Genomic DNA, 23,359 nt, shown 5'->3' on the forward strand with positions numbered 1-23,359 from the left:
AACAAATACTTGTATACCCTTTATATATATAGTTGAGGAAGGAAAGAAGGAAAGGAGGGAGAAGGAGGGAGAGAAAGAGAGAAAAGAAGAGAGACAGAATATATTTGTATGAATATGTGTATATATATTTTGTGTATAGGTAGAAAGATAAATGTAGAGAGAAATGTGCATATGTATATATTTTGAACCATTTGAGAGTTGGTTGTAGCCATCATGACACTTACCTACTAATACTTTGGCTTGTGTCTCTTAAGAACAAGGCCATTCTTCTATATGACCATGATATAATTATTCCATTTAGGAATAAAATACAATAGGTAATATCCAATCCGTGTCAAAATTTCCCCAGTGTCCCAGCAAGCGCCTTGTAATTCTCCAACTTTAAAGGAATTAAAACACATTTTCAGGCTGAGGATTTGGCTCGGTGGTTCTCCTGCCTGCCTCAAAAGCACAAGGTCTTGAGTTTGATCCCTGGTACAAAAAAATCCACCAAAAACATTTTCCAGGTTTGACATATATGTCTTCTCTATTTTTCCTACCAATTCATCAAAAACAACTAGATTTCCTATTAACATTTTTATGCCTGTAATTTATTTGGTGAAATTTTCACATGTTCCCATCCAGATAGGTAGGGAATAAAACAGAAATAGCCAGAGCTGGCGGAAGAGGGTCTGATAGATAACTGCTTAGATGTGAAGCAACTATTTGGAGGGAAAAGCGCCTATTCTGTTCTTGGGATGCTGGCCTATTCCTTTTGACCTCACATTTTAATCTTGTCCTCTCTCAGTCTTTATATGTGATAAGTCTCTTATGATGCTTATCTTTCAGATGTTACTACTAAATCATACAAATAGCTTGCTCTCATAGTTCTTTTCTTAAAAATATATTTTACTGGGGCTGGGGATTTAGCTCAGTGGTTTCGTTGCCTGCCCTGCAAGCGCAAGGACCCAAGTTTGATCCCGGTACAAAAAAAAAAAAAAAAATATATATATATATATATATATATATATATAATTTTTCAAACATTTTTAAATTTGCAGAAAAGTTGAGAACATAGTACAATGCCCATATATCTCCCTAATTCCCCCATCCCCCACAGTTTCTCCTATTATTAATATCTTACATTGGTGTGGTAATGAATCAATATTGATCCATTATTGTTAGCTAAAATCTGTGTTTTATTCAGATTTTCTTAGTTTTTACCTAATGTCTTTTTTCTGCTCTAAGATCCCATCCAGGATACCAAATTACATTTAGTTGTCTTTCTCCTCAGGCTCTTTAAATTCTGATAGTTTCTCAGATTTTTGTTCTGTGTATATTGTTTGACATAGCATCCCAGTAAATATTACTTTGAAATATTATCTCTAGTGAAAATCAAATCTAGTTTGCGGTAGTGTGGTGGTAAGATTGATAAAAAATTATCTTTGAAACTTTAAGCTCCCCTGGTTGTGTATAGGTCATATTATGACTATTTATTTGTTATATATATGTAATACAGAGTTTGTAACATTCATTGATAAAATGATTTTCTTTCGGTGGATTGAATCAATGAAGTTCAAGGTAAAAAGACAATTGAGAGGGAAGAACCAATCAAAAGGTGCCTTTCCATTTGGAACTTTTTGGTCTTAAAGGTCTCACATGTAGCAGGTAATGAATGCTTTTTTCTTTATTTTTGGGATAAAGATAAAGTTTCTTGGCATAATTTGGCTTGAGAAATTCTGTGATTCTTTAGCAAACACGTAGTTTTCTTCGTTTTTTGTTTTTATTTTTAAAAATTCAAGTATAATTTACATATAGTAATTAATATAGATCATAAATGTACTGTTCAAAAATTTTAACAAATGCATATGCCCATGTGACCAACACTTCTAGACACAGACAAGTTCATCATTGTAGAAAGTTATTTCATGCCCTTTCCAAGTCAATGTTTGCCTCAATTCTTGGAGAATACTCTAGTCCAATTTCTTTCACCAGAGATTATCTTTGCCTGTAATAAAATTTCATATTAGTGAATGCATACATTTAATACTCTCCTTATCTGGTTTTCTTAGCTTAGCATAAGGTTTTTGAGATTCATTCATGTTTGCAAGTATCAGAGTTTCATTCCATTTTACTGGTGAGTAGTATTCTTTGTTTTATATTAATAAACTACAAATTTTTATCCATTCTTATATTGGTGCTTTTTTTCTGACTGGTAGTGATTAATTTAATATGAGCATTCTTGTAGAAATTTTTTTTTTTTTTGGTACGGGGATTGAACTTGGGACCTCGCGTTTGCGAGGGAGGCGGCAGAACCACTGAGCTAAATCCCCAGCCCAAGGTCTTTTTTTAAGAACCTATTTTCTACTGTCTTGGGTAAAGAATTGCTGGGTAATATGGTTGATGTATATTTAATGTTATAAAAAATGTCAAACCTTTTCCAGAGTGATCATACCATTTTATTAGGTATTTCTTGCTGTGTAAAATATTACCACAAACAGCTAAAACAACACATATTTATTATCTCATAGTTTTTATGGGTCTGAGCACACCTTAGTAGATCTTCTGCAAGGTTACAATCAAAGATTTTATAATACTGAGTTTTTATTTATTATTTTTTTTGGTACCAGGGATTGGACTCAGAACCATGCGCTTGAGAGGCAGGTGGTGGAACCACTGAGCTAAATCCTCGGCCCTGTACTGAGTTTTTATATGGCAGCTCAGCTGGGGAAGGATCCACTTCCAAACTCATGTGGTTGTTGACAGAATTCATATCCTTGGTTGTACAATCCAGGGTATCAGTTTCTTGCTGGATATTGTCTGGAAGTTGTTCTCAGCTCCTAGAGGCTGTCTACAGTTCAAATAAAGTAACTCTCTGTTGTAGAAGGGATTGCCTTACTCAAAAACCTCAGGGCTATACTTCCTATTGGGACTTGCCGTACAACACTTATACCACATATACTTCTGGTGCCATTAGATTTATGGGTTTATATAGTTCATGTGGCAGGGAAGCTTGCACTGCAGCCTATATTTGATCACAGGAAGTCTCTGACTTTGGTACCTATTTGCAACTGAAAACTTTCTAAGTCATCTGACAAATGAGTTGGAATTGTATTCCCAAAGATAGTATATGCTGTCCTCAAAATCCAAAGAGTCCCACTAAATGATGTGTATCTTTTTTAGTGGTGTGACAGGAGAGGTTCAACAATTTGTCCTTTATGTTAAAGGTGATGTTCCGAACTTACACAGAGCATTGAATCCTAAAAACTTCATTGGTGCCACAAGCCCTTGATTATTGCAGAGTTTGTCTTCCATTCTTTGATACACATGTATTTCACCAGGCCATACATAGACTACATTACTCTAAGTGTAGTTTAAAAAACAAGTCTTAGTGGGTGAATACTTGGCTACTACTAGTCCATGAAAAGATAAATTCAGAAATTGAAAATTTTGTGTTTAGAAATGTTATAGACATTTAATATTGCTGTGAGTTCCAAGCACATGGTCAGAAGAATCACTGAACAAGGTATAGATCATTTTGGTTATTGTCAAACTCAAGTGGTGATTTGCATGTGCACCAAAGTATATATTGATCAAGTTTAGCAATTTCCAAAATAAATGCTCTAAGACAGTTTGTGGGAGAAAAAGAAAAAACTAGTCTGATACCACATGTTTGAGAAGCATTGATGTACAGTACTTATCCTTTTGTGCTCACAAGAACAGGAGGCAGTAGAGTTAAGATAGCTCTGCAGAAAGTAATTGTGTACTTCTATTGTTTATATATAAAGGCAAACTGCTTTTGAGTCTTTCTACTGATGGTAATGAAAAATTTCATTTATCAAATAATCAACTGCTTACAAAATGCTTAAGTATTTGTATTGATCTGCTCAAGGAAGATACTACTTACTGCAAATATGTAGGAAGATACTACATGCTACATGGCAGCTTCAAATATATAGTTATGTACTGTCATGGGCCATGATTTCATTTTTGTAGGTGTCAGACAGGAGAATTGAATGAGAACTACAACCTATTTATTTTTTAAATCTTTGATAGTGCTATAAGTTTCCACAATTCTTAAGGTGCTGTCTTGCTTCTTCTGATTTACTAACTTGGTTGGGGATAATAATGGCAGTTGCAGAAGCCTCTACCTGGCCCAATTATATAATGGATATTACTCTACAGGTCAAGGAAATGATGTGAGAGTTTTGTCAGACAAAATGATCCATCCTTATTATATAGTCAATGATTTAACTATAGATATTCACGGGCCCATTGGATCCATTTTAAGAGTGAAGCCAAAACTCCACTGGTCCTCCTTCTAACTGGAGAATCATGATGTATCTGTGTTATTTAAAACCCTGTATCTAAGCATTTCTTTATACTCTGGGTATTCCCTTTCCCCATTGCATTTCTCTTATTTTGGAAAATGGTCAGAAATTATGTTCAAGACACCACCTTTCAGAAGTAGGCATTTCATGGTTTCCAGCAAGAGAAAACTTGTGCGGAGCTGAGCTGGAGGTGATGCTTCTGCCAGCCGACCATGGGTAGCTTAGAATTGGCTCATATCAGCTTGTAGGAGCCAATTATATACATTTCTTCGGAACTCTGTGTATAGTGACCTAATGTTGGTAGCTTGAAATTGACCAAAGCAGAAGTACTTGCATCACAGAAGCTGACCAATGCTAAAATGTCCTTTCTCACACCACTTTTCCTGAGAACTGGTTGTTACATTTTTTTCAAGCACATTGCAAAAGGAAACTGAGAGATTCCACATTCTCATGTTTTCACATTCAAATGCCTCATCCTAGGTCTTAGCATAATATTCTGATTCTTTTTCAGGGACCGGATGCTTACCTAGGAGAACCTGCAAGTCTATGCATTTAGTTTTCTTTTCAACTCTTCTGCTCTTACAATCAGAACCCATGACTGCTTTTTAGCATAGTTTGCTTTTGGCTGCAGAAAAATCAGTCTTACTAAAAATTGCCAGTAGAGGTCCCTCTGGCTCTGAGTGTGCCTTACAGTAACAGATGACTGCCCTGAGGCATCATTTTCTTTCTTTTTTTTCTTTTTTGCATCATTTTCTTTTGCAAGGTATACAGTTCCGTCAGTAGAATCCAACTCACTCCATAATCCTTAAAATTATTCTTATACTGTTCATATACCATGGTCACCACCTATCCCATTTTCTACAGTACTCAAAAGGAGAACTGAACTTCACACTGCAAGAAACTATAAAAAGAGGAAAGAAATTAAGCCCAAAGTTAGCAGAAAGAAGAAAATAACAAAGATCAGAGCAGAAATAAATAATAGAGTACACATAATAGAAAAAGTGTAAAAGTCCAGAGTTGCGTTTTTGAAAATAAAAACAAAATTGATAAATCTTTAGCTAGATTAAGAAAAAATCAAAACAAAAACCGCAATAAATGAAACTAGAAATGAAACAAAAGGTATAAATGATGGCACAAAATTAAAATAGAATTGTTATGGTCAAATGTGGTCCTTTCAGAACTAGTTGTGATAAAATCTGATATAAAAATGTGAAAGACCTGTAAGTGAAAAGCTATAGAAATGGACCTACTAGGATGAAGGGCAATCGATATAGTGTGGAAGATAAGATGCAACTTGAGATCATCATGAAAGTGAGATAAGTCAGACACTGAAAGTTACATATCACATGATTTCTCTTATATGATAAAATGAAAATAAAATATAAATAAGTGGATAAGATACAGGAAAGATGACAGACAACTAAAAGGCAGATTTTGGAGATGGAAAGGAGGACTAAGGGGAAGGAGAAAATTAAGGATTAAAAGTAATCACGATGTGCTATATGCAGGTACCAATTCTCCAAAACAAACATCACTATTTGGTAAAGGGCCGGGATTTAGCTCAGTAGTGCTGCCACCTGCCTTGCAAGCTCAAGGTCCCGAGTTTGATCCCCGGTACCAACAAAACAAAACAAAACAAAACATCCTGTCTCACTATTCGGTAAAAACACAGAAAGAAGACACATGGAGATATACTCCTGTCTGACATAAGACAAAATGAGTATATAATGCTCAAACAGAAAGCACAAATTGCTTCGTAAGCCTTAGAGATTTGCTGACAGAGATAGATTGCAAATACTATGTCAATAACTGAAACAATTTTTAATACTTTTTCAATACCCATTGGCTTGGAAAGATCCTAGAGTGAACAGGAGTCCCTTGTAAAAATATTTCAATGGACTTGAAAAAGTACTATCATGATTCCCATCACTTCCCATTCCAGGTTTCTGTAATTCATGCTTCTCTTCAAAGAATACTGAGCTACAACTTTCCAAGAATACTGAGCTGTCCCTTCCCCTTTCCCCTTTTTGATGTAAAAACTGCAATGCTGATAACTCATTGGAACAGTTTCAAAATTGAATTTCTGTGTTACCATTTACAAATCTATTCTACACTTAATAAAATTGCATTTGCTTTTATTAAGAAAAGATTATATTGCCTAATAACATTGTAGCTTAGTTTGTGTACATACACTCTGTGATGTTTGCATGATGACAAATTTGCCTAATAATGTCTTTTCAGAACTGTGTTCCCATCACTAAGCAACATATGACTGTATAATAGCATATTAAAAAAAACTAGCTACTGTGCTCCCTGTGTCACCCCCTAAGGACAGCCACTTGCCAGCCAGGAACTTCTCTCTTGAGACTATTATGTGAGCAAAAAATAAATATCTGTCATTCGAAAAAAAAAAAACAACAAAAAACAACTAGCTAATGCTTAGTATCAAGCCCATGGGAGTATATTTTGAGAGACCATATGAACTTTTGCGTTTCAGGATAGTCTTTCTGGACAGAAGAAGGGAGAGGAATTTATTTGCATGATCCTGCTCTATTGATTAAGGGGGTACCCCATGGGCATTAGATGCACCAATCCTCATCTAGACTACTCATACATTACAGCGCATGGTTAGGTGATATTTCATCCTTCCTGAGGTGGGAGGTAAGGTGTATGTGGCTTGGGAATGTGTGTGGGGAGCTATTGGAATGTGCTGATGTGAAATGTGTTGCATTACTGGTGGCTGGGGAGACCCCGTGCAGAGTTGGTTGCTGTGATGATTGCTGGAGGAAATAAATCTCCAGTGACCCTGAAGTCATGTTAGCCTTGTAGATTGCACATACAACTGCTTAATGTATCTGATACACTGCTCTTCCTGAATTTTAGTTTTCAGTATTTCTTTTTTTCCATGTAGTATTCTTCCAATAAATAATCATTTTTTGCTTAAATTAGCTTTTTGTTTTATGAAACTAATGAAACAATTTTGAGCAATATGGTACACTCTCTCTAATGCTCCAAACACTGCTTTGTACATGTTTGGTGTTTAGTTAAGTCCTTGATGAACTACAGAATGTTCTCTAGGAACTGAACCATTTAACTATTTCCATATAACAAACTGTCCTCAAAATTAATTACTAAAAGAAACAGTGATCGGGCTGGGGATTTAGCTCAGTGATTCCGCCGCTTGCCTCACAAGCGCAAGATCCTGAGTTTGATCCCCGGTACCAAAAAAAGAAAAAAGAAGTAGTGACCAATTTATTGACCAAATGGTTCTGCTGGTCTCCTCAGGTAGGGGGTCTGAGCTCAGCTGAGATGCTAAATCTCTTTCTTCATGTAGTCTGTCATCTTCATAGGGACTAACTCTTGCTTCTTGCATAGCACCTGGATTCCAGGAGACTATAAGCTCTCATCAAGGTACAACTTGCTCTATAGTTCCTGAGATCCCATTGACCAAACATGCCATGAGGCCAATCTCAGCATCACAATGTGAGGGAACTACACCAGGCCATGAATATTGTGGACATTATTTACTAGAGACCACCAGTATAACAGTCTATCTTGGGGAATGTCTGTGTCAAAGTGTCCAATTGATGGGTATTTACATTGCTACTTATGGCAGAGACTTATGGTTGCCACTCAGTAGTTCTCCCTTATGTCTACATTAATAGAATCATGGCCTCTTATAAAATTTTTTCTCTGCATCACATAGAAAGGTATAATTTTGTGTCCAAATTTTGATCAGTGGGATATAAGTGAAAGTATATTGTGACAGTTTTTAGGAACTCCACTTAAGTGAGAACTGACATGAAGCCTGGCCTTTTCTTCAGCCCCTCCCTCATTCTGCTGTCGAAAAGATGCATATGGCTTTTGGCTGCCATCTTAGCCTTTGAGCACAGTCCAGGAACAACAGTTTTGGGCTGAAGGTACATGTATCCCTGAGGTCTCTGTGGACCAGAACTTTCACTCATCCTGGAATTCTCATCTCTAGACTTTTACCTGATATAAAAATAACCTTCTGTTTTGTTTAACTCATTGTTATTTGCATTCTGTTATTGTCAGGTAACATAATTCTGATTGATTGTCATACTATTACAATATATCTCCTCCATGGTCTTTATACCATACTTGATAGTACGTGCTTTCTTACTTTTCACTCACTTTACCAAAAGCTGACCAAAGTCTCCAGCTGATAGATTGCTACAACACAGGCCAGTGAACAAAGGCACTACAGAATTTCTTCTCATGGTGCAATGGCTGTGTTCATTGGCTTAACTTGGAGTAATCTAATAGTTTGCTGCTTTGGTTACCCTTCCTGGCCCCTGCCACTGCCAGGGAGAGCTGGGCCTGCAATGAAGGCCTTTCAAACATTACAAGGAATGCTTTAATTTTTGTCTTTTTTATAAGCCTACGAGCTATCTTTACACCTCTGTACCCCCTGAGATATGAGCTACAGCCTATGTGATAACCATATTTGTTTGAATATTTAATTTCATCATCTGTTTTGAGAAACATCCAACCTCTTTAACAGAAGAGAGCTTACCATCTTGCCAACATTCCTGCCCCAGTTGTAATGGGCTAAATAGTATTCCCCCCAATTTGTAATGCTGAAATCCTAACTCCCAATACCTCAGAATGTGACTGTATTTGGAAATAAGTTCTTCACAGAGGTAATCAAATTAAAATAAGGTAGTTAGGGTCATTCATCTAACAGGCATTTGCTAAATGTTCTCCATGTATCAGGAACAGGCTAGGCTTGTAGACACACTGTAGCAGAATAAATGTAGACCTACCCTCATTGATCTGCTGACTTTGTGGGCACATAAGTCATGAAGTCACAAATGGCCTAAGCTTGGGTTAGTATTCTGATGTCACCATCTTGAAATTATTAATAATTTTTTTAACTAGAAGTCCTGCACTCTCATTTTGCTCTGGCCCTATAAATTATGTAATTGGTCCACCTTATGGAAATAACAGTTTAGAAGGAGACTCAATCATATTTTCTACTGAGGAGTATGAGTTGGTGGCATGGAGGGAAGGTCAGTGCCACAGAAGTGGTGTGCTGAGATAAAGAAGAATAACATTCCCAAAGGTGAGGAGAAGGGGCCTACTGGCTGGAGAAGACAAGAGATATGAATGTCAACATCAAGGATTCTTTCTGTTGTTTTTTTCTTAATTTTTTTCCCCTAAACTCATCATTAACCCTGAGTAATTCAGATAAACCAAAACGGTCTCTGTTTCTTTAAACCTGAAAGAGCCTGAGAAGTACACATTTATGGGAAGTAATTTAAATAATGGGATTGAAATTGAGCAAAAAAGAGAAATGAAGACCTTCGAAGACCAGTGTTTCCCACATTATCTGTGGAGGAACTTTTCATTCTTTTAAATTTCCCATTTGTCATGAATTGATACTTTTGGAATGTGAAATAAAAACAAATTGCTAGAAAAATGAAATGAAAAGAGATAAAAAGACACACTAAATATAAGCTCAAAATTTTTAGATTAGACAGAAATAATATTACATTCCCATAAATATTGTCAGGACAAATGTAATATAGAATGAAAGAAAAGAATTACAAAAATGGATGTTGTTGGGCTGGGGATTTAGCTCAGTGGTGCTGCACCTGCCTCACAGATACAGGGTTCTGAGTTCGATCCTCAGTACCAAAAAAAAAAATGTTGTTTACTGAACGTGTCCATATAAATAATGAATACAGAGAATTGTTATTACATTTATAATTTTTTGTCACTTCACAGTCATAACAACTAATACAAAGTTGTGAATGAAGTAGCAATTTCTCATATTAAAAACTATACAAACAGTGTGAATATCATTTAAAATATTTTAATGTGAAAATGAGTATGTTCCTTGCTAGTTAAATTATCTGATCTAGATTGGTTGGATTGGTGATATGCTTCTTGCTGGAGATAATGTACAGCTAAACTGTTTTAGTTTATTTTAATGACACTAATACTAGAGAAAATAGTCTCTCAAAGGTATGCTGAGAATGGAAGAAATTTAAAGGAATTTCAGTAAAATCAGGATATTTGCTTTTACCTTTCATCCATAGTGAACAATGCTTTTTGTTTTTAAAAAATTCAACTTCAATCTATCAGGAACCAACTTTAAAAATTGTCCTATAAATCCTACCACTTGGGAGGCTGAGGCAGGAGGATCTTTGCCAGTTCAAAGCCAGAGTGGGCTATATAATGAGTTCAAGGTCAGCCTGAATTACAAAGCAAGACCCTGGCCTCAAAAATAAATAAATAAATAAATAAATAAATAAATAAATAAATAAACCAAAAAAAGTGGTTAAGGTGGCAACTTTTATGTAAACAGAAAATGAGCTTCTGGTTTGAGAAAAATTGTCCTAAAAATTTACAGTTATATTTAAATTATCTTTCAAGGAGAGAGAGAACAAACCAATGAATCTGCATTTATTCTCTTGACCTCTGTTTGACTGGCTACATTTAACTTGTGTCTAACTTCAGCTTATAGTTTTTCGTGAAGACTCCATTGAGTCTGAAGCCTAGAAAGATGGGATTGGTCCTGGGGCAAGAGGAGAGCTCAAATGTCCAGATACATATATAAGTGTAATATAAGTTCTGAGAGCAAGCAGGCCTGCACCAGATGTGTGATGCACCCCATCCCCCAACACAAAGGCAAGACAATTCACCAACTTCAAGCTGGCTCTACAATTTGCTTCCTCTTGGCATGAGGCAGCAGAGGCAACTGACCTTAGACAAGGACAATGGCCAGGGAGAGAAGGGAGCAACCAGACCTTGTGACTGCTGACACTAAGTCTAGCAGTCCACTTGAATCCCTACCCCACAGTCTACATGTGGTAGAGACCAGAGATGTGATCGAGTTTCCTATCTACCAATGGGAGCAAGGATACCTTGGCTTAGATAGTAACCACAGTCCCTAAGAATGCAGATACTAGAAAGAAATTGCTCATTCAAAAACACATGCCGGGTGATGCACACCTATAATCCCAGCACTTGGGAGACTGAAACTGCAGGACTGCCATCAGTTCAAGGCCAGCCTCACTATGTGGAGCTCAAAGCCAACCTGAATTACATAGTGAGACCCTATCTCAGAAAAACAAAACAAAATCACAGAAATTTTTTCTTTGACTCAATCTCTTTTTAATTTAAAAATTTTAAATTATTTTTATCTTTCCTTCATCAGGTTTTTTTGAGGATTGGGGTTTTATCTCCATTTCTCATCCTCTTTTAGTTTCTTCTCTCCCTTTTCTCTTTTCCCCTTTCAACATTTTTTCTCTCTATTATCTTTCTTTTATTTTCTGTATTTTGCTCCCCAGTTATTATTTTTCCCTCTTCCTCTTCCTCTTCCTTGTCTTCATCTTCATCTTTTTCTTCTTTGTCTGCTTCTTCTTCTGTACTGGGGATCGAACTCAGGACCTTGTGCTTTCGAGGCAGGCAGGAGAACCACTGAGCTAAATCCCTGGCCCCTTCTTTTTGTTCATTCTTTCCTACAACTGGTCTGTAATACTATTAATTTCATTTTACTGGTTAATAGTTCCCCTTCTCTCATTTTTTTCTCTCTGCCTTCTCATATGCCATTGATTAATTTATTGAATTTTGCTTTTTTCATTCTCTGGTTCCCTATTCTCTCTACCTTTACTAGTATAACTACTAAACTGTGTATACCTCTAGATAGCTAGGTAAATTTATGCTATTGCCATTGAATACTGTTAGTAAAGCTAAAGTTGCTCCATTTAATAGATATTTACTGTAAGTCAATAGTAGGTCAATGTTTGGTTTGTCTAGTGTTCATACTATAATTATAGATCTCTTTTCTATGTTTATGGGTGGCATATTGTTCCTTGGGGTTTGTCAATACGCAATTTGTACTTGACACTACAACTGATGCTGATTTTATTACTATAGCAAGGAGACAGACCTGCTATTATTAATTGATTTCTTGGGATGCTAGTAACTAGATTACCTTAGGGTCATTAACAATACTGTGTCCCCTTCCTGGAGAACTGGGTACTGGACCAAATACTCTGCAACTTCTCATTCCAAGTAAACAGAGGTGGTTGAATCCTTGTACAGAGGCAAAAGCCTATAGTTAGTTACCCCCAGAGGACACTACTGAAATGTAGACATCAACTAAAGATGTCTCCATAGTAAAAACAAAACTTTCCACTACAATTAACCTGAAAGCCTCAACACAAAAGACAAAAACTAGAAGACATTGAAAAAATGAGAAGACAAGCAAACAAAATGCATCCTAAAACTCCCAACTCCCCCCAAGCTGATCCACGTGTTATTGAAGGGGAAGAAACCAAAAGCCACACACCTGAATTATTTCAAATAATATTGAGGAGATAATAAAACAGATCAATAAGGCATTTGAGAAGCTCACAAAAGATTTAAGTAATAAGCTATTGGGCCAAACAAACAAAATGATCAGTGAGTTTACAGGAGACAATAATAAAAAGCTATTAGAGGGGCCAGGGATTTAGTTCAGTGGTTCTGCCGCCTGCCTCACAAGCACAAGGACCCAAGTTCGATCCCCGGTACCAAAAAAAAAAGCTATAGAGCTTAAAAAAAAAAAAAGATGCAAAACATAAATGACCAGCACAGAAAAGAATTAGAGTCCATGAAAAGGCCTCAAGTAGAAATTTAAGAGATTAAGAATTCTAACAGAATACAGGCAGCAGAAATGACCAATGTGAGGACAGAGTGTCAGAACTAGAAGACAGGGCTGTTGGCAGTGGCCAGTTAATGAGAGATAATTTAAAAACAAGAAAGGACATGAAAAATAGATCCAGCCAGGGATTTAGCTCAGTGGTTTCACCGCCTGCTGAGCAAGCACAAGGACCTGAGTTCAATATCCGGTACCAAAAAAAAAAAAAAAGATCCAACAGCTCCTAGATGATGCAAAGTCTAATTTAAGATTAATTAAAATTGGTGAAAAATCAGAAGACTGTACAAATGGCATAAAATAACTGTTTACAGAAATAATAGCAGATAACATTCTACATAAGGGAAAAGAATTTAACATATAGATAAGTGAGGCAAGTAGAATCCTAAAAAATCATCATCAGAAAAGAACTTCTTCACAATGCATCATAGTTAAAATCTCAGAAGTGTAACAGAAGAACAGAATCCTAAAAGTGGTTAAGGGAAAGCAACAAATCATTTATGAAAGTAAACCCATTAGAATTTCAAAAGACTTCTCAACACAACCTTGAAGGTCAGGAGACCTTGCAGTGAAGTCTTTCAAGCCCTAAAAGAAAACACTTTCCAACCCAAGCTGATATATTCTGCAAAAATACCTATTAAAATCCATGGAGAAATGAGCGATTTTCATGATAATGGGCACCGAAAGAGATTCATGACCACTGTATTAGTCCGTTTTTACAAGCGCTTGCAGGGCTAGGGTGAGCTCCTCAAAAGACTGCACATGCTCTAATCAGAGTTAATGTAGGACACAGAAATTTTCAAGATTGGCCTACAAAACAATGGCCACCAACAGAGTCAAATGTAGAAGAGTGCAAAAGATCTGTCACCGTGCTAGAGATCTGAAGGATCCAGCTGAAGGCCTGGAGCCCACAGGAATGTCTGGTAGGAGTCCGCATCAGGAGGCCAAATGATCCACAATGGAAGATCGAGGGGTCTGCCTGGGAGGTCGAACTAGAAGCTAAAGAGTCTGCACCTGCAGGCTGAAAGGCTAGTGCTGGAAGCTGAAGAATCTGCACCAAAAGTCAGGAGATGATGCCCAAGGTGAAGGCAAAGACTGGAGGACCTCCAAAAAGAACAGCAGCCATCATTGGTGACAGTGAGGGGACTGGAGTATCTTTCAAGAGGACAGCCAGAAAAACTATTCAGTATTTACAAATGTGTGTCCTATTTATTTCACTTAAGGGTATGGCCTCCATACGGATCTATTTATCTATAAATATCTGTAGTTTCTCATTCTTTTTTTTTTTTTTTTTTTTTTGGTACCAGGGATCAAACTCAGGACCTTGTGTTTGCAAGGCAGGCAGCAGAACCACTGAGCTAAATCCCTGGCCCTCTAGTTTCTCATTCTTTATGGCAGAGTAGTACTCCATTGAAAGTTTACGAAGCACAATGAGCCAATGTGAGGACAGAATATCAGACACAGAAGACAAGACTGCAATTAGTGACCAGGAAAAGAAAAATTTCTTAAAAATAGTAAGTGACCATGAGAAATCAATCCAGCAGCTGGTAGATGATGCAAAGAAGAATGACATAAGACTGATCAGAGTCAATGTAGAAACAGGATATAGTGCAAATGACATAAAAACACTGTTCACAGAAGTAATAGCAGAAAACTTCCCAAGTGGGGGAAAATAATTTGACATAAAGATAAGTGAGGCATATAGAACTCCAACTAGAAGTGATAATAAAATGGCACCTAGGCATATATTATTTAAGATTCCAGAAATCCAACAGAAGACCAAACTCTACAAGCAGTTATAGAAAAGAAACAAATCACATACAAAGGAAAGCCTGTCAGAATCACAGCAGACTTCTCAACACAAATCCTCAAGACAAGAAGAGCTTGGAGTGACATATTTCAAGTCCTAAAGGACTCCAGACCCAGACTGATGTACCTGCAAAACTATCTTTCAAAATTGATGATGAAATAAGATACTTTTATGACAAAGAACACCTGAGGAACTTCATGAATACCAAACCAGCACTCCGAACAATTCTAAAAACTATCCTAGGAAACGACAATGAGGATCACAACCCCAGGAAGCCCAGCAGAATGAATCTATCAGGAAAGACAAGAAATTAAATGCAAAGGGGGAGAATCAAACAACAGGAAAAGGTCATGACAGGGATAAGTTATTACATATCAATTATAACCACCAATGTTGATGGTCTCAGTTCACCTATAAAAAGAAATAGACTGGCAGAATGGGTCAAGAAACAAGATCCCACACTATGTTACATATAAGAAACACACTTAATTCAAAAAGAAAATCATAGATGGAAAGTTAAAGGGTGGAAAACAATACTCCAAGTGACAACAAAAAAAAAGCAGGAGTAGCTATACTATTTGCAGATAAAATGGATTTCAAAGAAACACTAAGGGAGACAAAGAAGGCCACTACATCCTTGTAAACAGAATAATCCAAGAGGAACAGATTACAATTATAAATAAATTTGCACCAAATATTAGTGCACCCAACTATATAAAACAAATGTTAATGGACATGAAAAATCAAATAAGCACTAATACAGTAGTAGTGAGGGACCTCAATACCCCACTGTTGGAAATAGATAGATCAACTAGATAAAATATAAACAATGAAATACTAGAATTCAATCAAACTCTTGAAAAAATGGACTTAACAGATGTTTACAGTGTTCTACCCCACAAAATCAGAATACACATTTTTCTCAGCTGCACATGGGTCGTTCTCCAAAACAGACCACATGTGTGCTCATAGAACATGTTCAAGTAAATGCAAAGGAATTGAAGTTATCCCTTATATATTATCAGATAATAATATGATGAAACTGCAGATCAATAGCAAAAGAAAACACAAGAATTTCATAAACACATGGAAATGGAACAACACACTTCTGAATAACCAATGGGTCAAAGAGGAAATTAGAGAAGAAATTAGACAGTTTCTACAATTAAATAATGCTAATACAACGTATTGAAATATATTGGACACAATGAAAACAGTCTTATGAGGGAAATTCATAGCAGTAAATACTCATATTAGGAAAACAGCAAGCTCAAATAAACAACCTAATGCTGAACCTCAAGCTTCTAGAAAAAGAAGAGCAAGACAAACCCAAAGCTCACATAAGGGAGGAAATTATAAAGATCTGAGCAGAAATCAATACAATGGAGACTAAGAGAACAATACAAAAAATTAATGAAGCCAAGAGTTGGTTCTTTCAAAGAATAAACAAAATTGACAAACCCTTAGCCAACCTTATCAAAAAAATGAAAGAAAAGCCCCAAATCCATGCAATTAGGAATGAAAAGGGTAAAATTACAACAGACCCAGCAGAAATCCAGAGGAACATCAATACCTACTTTGAGAACATATATGCCAATAAGATGGAAAACTCAGAAGAAATAGACAGATTTCTAGATAGATATGAATTACCAAAGTAGAATGAAGAAGACCTAAAAATTCTAAACAAACCAATATCAATCAATGAAATTGAAAATATAAATAAAAACTTACCAACAAAGAAAAGCCCAGGTCCTAATGGCTTCACTGATGAATTCTACAAGACATTTAGAGGAGAACTATTACCACTACTGTTTAAACTCTTCAATGAAATTGAAAGGGAAGCAATACTCCCAAGTTCATTCCTGGAAGAGAGCATCACCTTGATCCCAATAGCAGAGGAAGAGCCAACCAAAAAAGAGAACTATAGGCCAATCTCCCTAATGAACTAGACACAAAAATCCTCAATAAGATACTGGCAAATAGAATGCAGAAGATCGTCAAGAAGATCATACACCCTGACCAAGTGGGATTCATCCCAAGGATGCAGGGATGGTTCAACATACACAAATCAATCACTGTAATACACTCTATTAACAGAGCCAAGGACAAAAACCATATGATCATCTCAATAGATGCAGAAAAGTGTTTGACAAAATCCAACACACATTCATGATAAAAACCCTACAGAAAATTGGAAAAGATGGTCTCTACCTCAACCTGATAAAAGCCATCTATGAAAAACCAATGGCCAATATCATACTAAATGGTCAGAAACTGAAATCCTTCACACTAAATTCAAGAACAAGACAAGGATGCCCAGTATCACCACTCCTGTTCAATATAGTTCTGGAAATATTAGCCATAGCAATTAGACAAAAGAAAGAAATAAAATGAATAAAGATAGGAAATAAAGAAGTTAAATGGTCATTATTTGCAGATGACATGATACTCTATATAGAAGACCCCAAGAACACCACCAAAAGTCTTCTAGACTTAATAACCAAATTCAGTAGAGTAGCTGGATACAAGATCAACACACAAAAATCAATAGCTTTCCTGTACACAAACAACAGACTCAGACTCAACCAAAGCAATAAAAGACCTCTACTCTGAAAACTACAGCACTCTGAAAAAAGAGATCTCTTGCTCCTGCGTAGGAAGAGCCAATATAGTGAAAATGGCCATACTTCCCAAACTGCTATATAGATTCAATGCAATCCCAATTGAATTTCCAACAGCATACTTAACAGACCTTGAGAAAACAATCCAAAAATTCATTTGGAACAAGAAAAGACCTAAAATAGCAAAAGCAATTCTAGGCAACAAAGACAACGTAGAATGTATCACAATCCCCAACTTGAAACTACACTACAAAGCTACTTTGATAAAAATAGTATGGTACTGGCAAAGAAACAGATCTGAGGACCAGAACAGATTAGAAGATGCAGAAACAACTCCAGACATACTCAGCCACCTCATCTTTAACAAATCAACCAAACATCCTCACTGGAGGAAATTTGGGCTCTTGCTGAAATGGTGCTGGAAAAATTGGGTTTCAACTTGCAAAATATTAAAACTAGACTTTTATCTTTCACCATGAACTAAACTAAAATTGAAATCGATTAAAGACGTAAATATTAAAACAGAAGCACTAAACCGGCTAGAAGAGAGGTTAGGTAGAACTCTTGAAGACATTGGTTTACAAACAGATTTCATGAACAAAATCTCAGTCACACATGAACTAGCACAAAGAACCAATAAGTGGGATGTCATCTTATTAAAAAGCTTCTGCACAGCAAGAGAAACTACCAACCCTGTGAAGAGATAACCCACAATGTTGGAAAAATTTTTTACCAGCTATTCCTCAGACAAAGGTCTACTGTCTAGAATATGTAAAGAACTTTAAAAAAAATCAGGCCTCCTAAATTTAAAGACCCAATCCAAAAATGGGTATTTGAAATGAACAGACATTTCTCAGACAAAGAAGTAGAAGCAGCAAATAAATATATGTAAAAAATGTTCAACATTGCTGGTCAATAGAGATATGCAAATCAAAACAGTGCTGGGATTCCACCTCACCCCAGAAAGAATGGCTGCTATCAAGAAATCAATAACAAATGCTGGCAAGGTTGCGGGCAAAAAGGAACCCTTCTCCACTGTTGGTGGGAGTATAGACTGGTGCAATCACTGTGGAAATCAATATGGAGATACCTCAAAAAACTAGATTTAGAGGTTCCATTTGACCCAGCTGCTCCCCTGCTGGGTATCTTCCCAGAAAAATTAAAAGAATCATACAACAATGATACATGTGCACCCATGTTCATAGTGGCACAGTTTGCAAGAGCTAAAACTTGGAAACAGCCCAATTGCCCATCAACTGGAGACTGGATAAAGAAAATGTGGGGGTTTTTTTTTGTACTGTTCTTTTATACCATTGCAACAACAATCCTCCTTTAAGTGAGTCTTCCAGGCCCAGTACCATGCTGACTCAATTCAGCTGGGCATTCCCCATTCAAATTGACAGTTAATCAGTTAACCACCACAACCACCAAACCGGCACTCCCCAAAATTCTGAAAGATATCTCAGAAAGAGACAATGAAGTTAACAGTGACAAACTGTCTAGTGGAATAAATACACAAAGTAGGGTGAGCAGTTAAGTAGAATGGAAAGATAAACAGTGAGCAACAGTAAAATAGGCAATGACAGGTATAAGTCAATACCTATCAGTAATAAGTTGATGTGAATGGTCTCAATTCCCCTATCAAAAGACATAAACAGGCAGAATGGATCAAGAAAAAATTTAATGGTATGCTGTATACCAGAAATATATTTAACCTGAAAAGAAACTCATAGATTAAAAATCAATTGATGGAAAACAACATTCCATGTAATGGGAACCAGAAAAAAACAGGTGTAGCTATCTTATATTTAAAAAAAGTGACCTTTAAGCCAAAATTGATCAAATGAGGCAAAAAGATCACTACATGTTGGTTAAGGAAACAATCCAACAGGAAGAAATAACAATTATTACTATATATGGGACAAATAATAGTACACTCAATTTCATAAAAGAAAGTCTACTGGACATAAAAGATCAGACAAACATAAACACACTTATAGTGGCAGACCTCAATATCCTACTTTCACAAATAGTCAGATCACCTACACAAAAAAATTAACAACAAAAAAATCAGAGTCGAATAAAACCTTCAAACAAAAGGACTTAATAAACATCCGCAGAATGTTCCACCCAACAACAGAATACACATTCTTCTTACTAGCACATGGAACTTTCTCTGAAATAGACCACACACTAGCCAATAAAGAAAGCTTAAGTTAGATGCAAAAGAATCGAAATTATACCATGTATATTATCAAATTATAGTGCAATGAAACTACAAATCAATGACAAAAGAAAACACAGAAATTATGCAAATACATAGAAACTAAACAGTACACTCTTAAATAAACAACAGGTTACAGAAAAATTAAAGATTTAAGAGTTTCTGGAACTAAACAATAATGCCAGTACAACATACCAGAATTTATGGGACACAATGAAAGTTTTTTTTTCCCCCCAACTGACTTAGATTTAATCATAGGAATCAAACTAAACGGAAAGCCTATAATAGAGAAGAATTACATGTCAGTGCCTTCTGCAAACTGAGCTGGGACAGAAAGGGCCTAGGGGCTGCCCCTCAACCTTATCCCTTGTAAACAAAGATGCCTCCAATGCTCTGGGCACCCTGGCTCAGGAAAGGGAGACTGCTGGTCTGCTGCTGAAGTTGCCGGCCCCCATTCACTCCTGGCCAGCTTCCGGAGCCCCGCTTTGCCGGCTCTGATCACCACCCTTCTTTCTGTGGCCCAAGACGATGTTGTCAATCCTCAGCAGCAGAACTTCCGTCTCCACTGCCCTCTTGTATGTCTGCAGCGTCACGGCCAGGGGCTCCCATATGCCCAGCTTCTTCATGTCCACCAAAGCCTCCATCTCCCAATTTACCCCCGAGGTCTCACAGCCTTGCTGTGTGTGTTTGGCCCGAAGGGAAGTCAGCAGGCGGATGATGCTGGCCCCACAGTTCTGGATGAGGGTTGGAGGGATGACCTCCAGAATGTGGGCCACAGCCCTGTAGGGCCACTGTTCGACGCCAGTCATGGCCTTGAATTTTTCTGTTAAGGCATGGGCCACAGCCATCTCGGAGGAACCGCCTCCTGGCACCAGCTGAAGGTCAAGGAGCACGATGCCACACACTTGCATAACATCCAGCAGGTTGCATTCCACTTCTGAGAGAATCTCTTTGCTGGCTTCTCTGAGGAGGATGGTGCAGGCCTTGGGATCTCTGCACTCAGTAATGAATGTGAAGCACTCGTCTCCAATTTTCTTGATTTCCAGCAGGCCCGCTCCAGTCCTAACATCATCTTCTCTCAGTTCTGCTATTCTGACTACCCGGTTCCGCAGGCTCTAGCAATCCAATTGTTGTCTGTCTTCCGGACTCTGTGGATGGCTGTAATATTGGCCCGCAAGAGGTAGTGCTGAGCTAAATCTGAGATGCCCTTCTCCGTGATGACAATGTCGGGCTTCAGCTGGATGATGTCCTCACAGAGCTGCTGGATGTATTCCTCTTCCATCTGGAGGGTGCGGGCAAAGTCCTCCTCCTGTGTAATCTCAATATCCGTCTGGCTTTCTCCTTTCTTGTATTTCAGAGAAGAATCCAGCAGCACAATTTGAGGGTTCTTTATATAGCGTCTCATTCTCGAATGGGTCACATCCTTGTTAATCATGATGCCACATAGGACACAGGGGTCTTCAATGATGCCTCCAGGTATCTTTTCCACCTTTGCATATTTCTTGATGTCAATCTCCTTTGGGCCATTCTCCTTGAACTGCACGATCTTGACAGCATCCAGGGCAATGTTACAAGCCCAAAACGACCACTGACTGATTACTTTCGTAGTAATGGAGCTATTGATGATATTTAGTATCACATCACGGTCATTGACATCAACGGGGGTGCTGATTTTCTGATCATATCATCCAGTGCCTTGTGGTAAGCACTGATCACCATTGTTGGGTGCATCTGCTGCTCCAGGAAGTGTTCAGCCATAGACAACATCTCTCCCGTGAGAATAATTACAGATATAGTGCCATTTCCAACCTCTTCATCTTGGTACAGCTAATTTCAATCATCAACTTGGCTGGTGGATGCTGGACTTGAATCTCTGGAACAATTGCATTGCCATCATTGGTCATCATGATGCCTCCCATTGGGTCCAAAAGCATCTTCATCATGGACTTGGGTCCTAAACATGTTTAAATGATATCTGCCATTGTCTTGGCAGTATTGATGTTTCCAGATTGAACTTTTCTTCCAGATTCACGCTTTGTATTTTGGCTAAGCACAAGCATAGGACGGTAGCCCATCATGGCAGTGTGATGCAGAGCCGGGTACCCAGAGGTGGGGTAATTGGCAGAATCTTCTCACAATTAAAGAGTCTTAAGAGAGAAGTTTATAGCTGTGAATGCCCAGGTCACAAAAATGGAGCCCAAACAAATAACCTAATGATGTACCTCAAGGTCCTAGAGAAACAAGAACAATCTAAACCCAAAGCTAGTACAAGCAAGGAAATTATAAAAATCAGAGCAGAAATCAATGAAATTGAGACAAAAAATACAACAAAACAATTAATTGAAGTGTTGGTTCTTCAAAACAATAGATGAAATAGACAATGCCCTTAGAATGCCTTTAGGCATTCTAACAAAAATGAAAAAATGGTGAGAAAAGATCCAAATAAATGTAAGTATAAATTAAAAGGTGAAATCACAATGGACAGTGCCAAAATAAAAGATTATAAACAACTATTTTGCAAACCCATACACCAATAAATTGTAGAATTGAAAAGAAATAGAATTCTAGATACGTATGAATCGCCAAATCCAAGAAGATTTAAAAATCCTGAATAATCCAATAATAGGCATAAAATTGAAGCAGTATTAAAAAAACCTACCAAGAAAGAAAAGCTGAGGTTAGAATGGATTCACTGCTAAATTCTACAGAAACCTCAAGGAAGATATAGGCAGCACCAATACTCCTCAAGTTCTTTAATGAAATTGTAAGGAAAGGAGTTCTCCCAAAGTCATTCCTGGAAGCTATCATTACCTTGATTGCAAAAACAGACAAGGATCCAACCAAAAAAACAGAACTATAGGCCAATCTTTCTAATGAATATAGATGCAAAATTCCTCAACCAGATACTGGCAAAAAATAATGTAATTAATCATCAAAAAGACCATATATCATGACCAAGGCTTCATCTCAGGGATGTAAGGATGATTCAACATGTTAATCAATAAATGTAGTACATCACATAAACAGAAGCAAGGACAAAAATCACATGATCATCTCAATAGATAAAGAAAAAGCCTTTCATAAAATTCAGCATCATTTCATGATAAAAACATGGAGAAAAATAGATATAGAAGGATTTTATCTAAATTGAATAAAAGCCATTTATTAACCTACTTCTAACATCATATTAAATTATGTGTGAGAAAATTGAAAGCTTTTCCTCTAAAATCAGGAACAAAAGAAGGATTTCCACCATTACCACTTCTGTTCAACATAGTACTGGAAACATTAGCAAGAGGAATTAGGCAAGAAAAAGAAATAAAAGTGATATGTATAGGAAAGCAAGAAGTTAAATTATCGTAATTTGCAGTGATCCTCTAAGTAGACATAGAAGACCCCCCAAAATCTGCAGAAAGATTCTTTGTTTTGTACTGGGGATCAAACTCAGGACTTTGCACTTGCAAGGCAGGTGTAGTGCCACTGAGCTAAATCCCCAGCCCAGCAAGATTCTTAAATAATCAAATTCAGTAATGTGACAGGATATAATATTAACACAAAAATCAATAGTATTCCTGTATATCAATAATGAACCCATTGAGAAAGAAATTATGAAAAAATATAATTCACAATAATATCAAGTAAAATTAAATACTTAGGAATTAACCTAAGGAAGTGAAAGACGTCTACAAAGAAAACTACAGTGCTCTGAAACAGGAAATCAAA

The 23,359-nt window shown here is 37.0% G+C and overlaps 1 pseudogene across 1 annotated transcript; it reads right to left on the reverse strand.

The window, feature by feature from the left end:
* Positions 1-1,832: 1,832 nt before the first annotated feature.
* Positions 1,833-22,032, reverse strand: LOC147822274 (T-complex protein 1 subunit gamma pseudogene; annotated as a pseudogene). Its single transcript, XR_015445900.1, has one exon. The product of XR_015445900.1 is annotated as a T-complex protein 1 subunit gamma pseudogene (transcript).
* Positions 22,033-23,359: the final 1,327 nt, after the last annotated feature.

This window comes from Heterocephalus glaber, unplaced genomic scaffold (assembly GCF_053883595.1).
Source record: "Heterocephalus glaber isolate CG9 unplaced genomic scaffold, H.glaber_assembly_v1.0 deba00001666, whole genome shotgun sequence".
Lineage (NCBI taxonomy): Eukaryota > Metazoa > Chordata > Mammalia > Rodentia > Bathyergidae > Heterocephalus > Heterocephalus glaber.